Below are 4183 nucleotides of genomic sequence, written 5' to 3' on the forward strand. Positions count from 1 at the left end.
ATCTAAATAAATGAAAGAAAAAAGGTAAATAAAAAAAATAGGTAAATAAATTAGAGGAAAAAATAGGTAAATAAACAGAAAAAATGGGTGAATAAATGAGAGAAAGAAATAGGTAAATAACTAGAGAAAAAATAGGTAAATAAATAGAGGAAAAAATAGGTAAATAAATAGAGAAAACAAAGGAGGTAAATAAATAGAGAAAAAATTGGTAAATAAATAGGGAAAAAATAGGTAAATAAATAGAGAAAAAATAGGTGTATAAATAGAGAAAAATATCTAAATAAATGAAAGAAAAAAGGTAAATAAAAAAAATAGGTAAATAAATTAGAGGAAAAATTGGTAAATTAATTAGAGAAAAATAGCTAATTTAAAAAAATAGGTAAATAAATAGAGGAAAAAATAGGGAAATAAATAGAGAAAAAATAGTTAAATTATCTAGAGAAAAAATAGGTGTATAAATATAGATAAATAGCTAAATAAATCAAAGAAAAAAAGGTAAATAAAAAATAGGTAAATAAACTAGAGAAAAAAATAGGTAAATTAATTAGAGAAAAATAGCTAATTAAGAAAAATAGGTAAATAAATAGAGGAAAAAATAGGTAAATTATCTAGAGAAAAAATAGGTCTATAAATATAGATAAATAGCTAAATAAATCAACGAAAAAAAGGTAAATAAAAAATAGGTAAATAAACTAGAGAAAAAAATAGGTAAATTAATTAGAGAAAAATAGCTAATTTAAAAAAATAGGTAAATAAATAGAGAAAAAAATAGGTAAATTATCTAGAGAAAAATAGGTGTATAAATATAGATAAATAGCTAAATAAATTAAAGAAAAAAAGGTAAATAAAATATAGGTAAATAAATTAGAGGAAAAATTAGGTAAATAAACAGAAAAATAGGTAAATAAATTAGAGAAAAAAGTAGGTAAATAACTATGGAAAAAATAGGTAAATAAATAGAGATAATATATGTGTATAAGTTAGAGAAAGAAAGAGGTAAATAAATAGAAAAAAAGTAAATGAATAGAGAAAAAATTGGAAAATAAATAGAGAAAAAATAGGTAAATAAATAGAGAAAAAATAGGTAAATAAATAGAGAAAAAATAGGTGTATAAATAGAGAAAAATATCTAAATAAATGAAAGAAAAAAGGTAAATAAAAAAAATAGGTAAATAAATTAGAGGAAAAAATAGGTAAATAAACAGAAAAAATGGGTGAATAAATGAGAGAAAGAAATGGGTAAATAACTAGAGAAAAAATAGGTAAATAAATAGAGGAAAAAATAGGTAAATAAATAGAGAAAACAAAGGAGGTAAATAAATAGAGAAAAAATTGGTAAATAAATAGAGAAAAAATAGGTAAATAAATAGAGAAAAAATAGGTGTATAAATAGAGAAAAATATCTAAATAAATGAAAGAAAAAAGGTAAATAAAAAAAATAGGTAAATAAATTAGAGGAAAAATTGGTAAATTAATTAGAGAAAAATAGCTAATTTAAAAAAATAGGTAAATAAATAGAGGAAAAAATAGGGAAATAAATAGAGAAAAAATAGTTAAATTATCTAGAGAAAAAATAGGTGTATAAATATAGATAAATAGCTAAATAAATCAAAGAAAAAAAGGTAAATAAAAAATAGGTAAATAAACTAGAGAAAAAAATAGGTAAATTAATTAGAGAAAAATAGCTAATTAAGAAAAATAGGTAAATAAATAGAGGAAAAAATAGGTAAATTATCTAGAGAAAAAATAGGTCTATAAATATAGATAAATAGCTAAATAAATCAACGAAAAAAAGGTAAATAAAAAATAGGTAAATAAACTAGAGAAAAAAATAGGTAAATTAATTAGAGAAAAATAGCTAATTTAAAAAAATAGGTAAATAAATAGAGAAAAAAATAGGTAAATTATCTAGAGAAAAATAGGTGTATAAATATAGATAAATAGCTAAATAAATTAAAGAAAAAAAGGTAAATAAAATATAGGTAAATAAATTAGAGGAAAAATTAGGTAAATAAACAGAAAAATATGTAAATAAATTAGAGAAAAAAGTAGGTAAATAACTATGGAAAAAATAGGTAAATAAATAGAGATAATATATGTGTATAAGTTAGAGAAAGAAAGAGGTAAATAAATAGAAAAAAAGTAAATGAATAGAGAAAAAATTGGAAAATAAATAGAGAAAAAATAGGTAAATAAATAGAGAAAAATAGGTAAATAAATAGAGAAAACAAAAGAGGTAAATAAATAGAGAAAAATAGGTAAATAAATAGAGAAAAAATAGGTAAATTATCTAGAGAAAAATAGGTGTATAAATAGAGAAAAATAGCTAAATAAATCAAGGAAAAAAATGTAAATAAAAAAATAGGTAAATAAATTAGAGGAAAAAATAGGTAAATAAACAGAAAAAAATGGGTGAATAAATGAGAGAAAGAAATAGGTAAATAACTAGAGAAAAAATAGGTAAATAAATAGAGAAAAAGTAGGTAAATAAAATAGAGAAAATGTAGGTAATTAAAATAGAGAAAAATAGGTAAATAAACAGAGAAAAAATAGGTAAATAAATTAGAGAAAAAAATAGATAAGGAAATAGTGAAAAATAGGTAATGAAGTAGAGAATACAATGGAGGTAAATAAAAACAGAAAATAGGTAAATACATAGAGAAAAATAGGTAAATAATTTAGAGAAAAAAATAGGTAAATAAATAGAGAAAAATAGGTAAATAAATAGAGAAAAATAGGTAAATAAATAGATAAAAAAATAGGTAAATAAAATAGAGAAAAAATAGGCAAATAAATAGAGAAAAAATAGGTAAATTATCTAGAGAAAAATAGGTGTATAAATAGAGAAAAATAGCTAAATAAATCAAAGAAAAAAAGGTAAATAAACTAGAGAAAAAAATAGGTAAATTAATTAGAGAAAATAGCTAATTTAAAAAAATAGGTAAATAAATAGAGGAAAAAATAGGTAAATAAATAGAGAAAACAAAGGAGGTAAATAAATAGAGAAAAAATTGGTAAATAAATTAGAGAAAAATAGGAAAATAAACTAGAGAAAAAATAGGTGTATAAATAGAGAAAAATATCTAAATAAATGAAAGAAAAAAGGTAAATAAAAAAAATAGGTAAATAAATTAGAGGAAAAGTAGGTAAATTAATTAGAGAAAAATAGCTAATTAAAAAAAATAGGTAAATAAATAGAGGAAAAAATATGTAAATTATCTAGAGAAAAAAAAGGTAAATAAATAGAGAAAAATAGGTAAATAAACCAAAGAAAAAAAGGTAAATAAAGAAATAGGTAAATAAATTAGAGGAAAAAATAGGTAAATTATCTAGAGAAAAAATAGGTGTATAAATATAGATAAATAGCTAAATAAATCAAAGAAAAAAAGGTAAATAAAAAATAGGTAAATAAACTAGAGAAAAAAATAGGTAAATTAATTAGAGAAAAATAGCTAATTAAGAAAAATAGGTAAATAAATAGAGGAAAAAATAGGTAAATTATCTAGAGAAAAAATAGGTCTATAAATATAGATAAATAGCTAAATAAATCAACGAAAAAAAGGTAAATAAAAAATAGGTAAATAAACAAGAGAAAAAAATAGGTAAATTAATTAGAGAAAAATAGCTAATTTAAAAAAATAGGTAAATAAATAGAGAAAAAAATAGGTAAATTATCTAGAGAAAAATAGGTGTATAAATATAGATAAATAGCTAAATAAATTAAAGAAAAAAAGGTAAATAAAATATAGGTAAATAAATTAGAGGAAAAAATAGGTAAATAAACAGAAAAAAAGGTAAATAAATTAGAGAAAAAAGTAGGTAAATAACTATAGAAAAAATAGGTAAATAAATAGAGATAATATATGTGTATAAGTTAGAGAAAGAAAGAGGTAAATAAATAGAAAAAAAGTAAATGAATAGAGAAAAAATTGGAAAATAAATAGAGAAAAAATAGGTAAATAAATAGAGAAAAAATAGGTAAATAAATAGAGAAAAAATAGGTGTATAAATAGAGAAAAATATCTAAATAAATGAAAGAAAAAAGGTAAATAAAAAAAATAGGTAAATAAATTAGAGGAAAAAATAGGTAAATAAACAGAAAAAATGGGTGAATAAATGAGAGAAAGAAATGGGTAAATAACTAGAGAAAAATAGGTAAATAAATAGAGGAAAAAATAGGTAA

At 19.1% G+C, this 4183-nt stretch overlaps 1 long non-coding RNA gene across 1 annotated transcript; it reads left to right on the top strand.

Moving 5' to 3' along the window:
* The first annotated feature begins 227 nt into the window (after nucleotides 1–227).
* Nucleotides 228–2598, top strand: LOC143378312 (uncharacterized). The gene is made up of 2 exons (XR_013088162.1): nucleotides 228–2210; nucleotides 2282–2598. It is a non-coding gene; the product is annotated as an uncharacterized LOC143378312 (long non-coding RNA).
* Nucleotides 2599–4183: the final 1585 nt, after the last annotated feature.

Source organism: Andrena cerasifolii, unplaced genomic scaffold, assembly GCF_050908995.1.
Source record: "Andrena cerasifolii isolate SP2316 unplaced genomic scaffold, iyAndCera1_principal scaffold2643, whole genome shotgun sequence".
Lineage (NCBI taxonomy): Eukaryota > Metazoa > Arthropoda > Insecta > Hymenoptera > Andrenidae > Andrena > Andrena cerasifolii.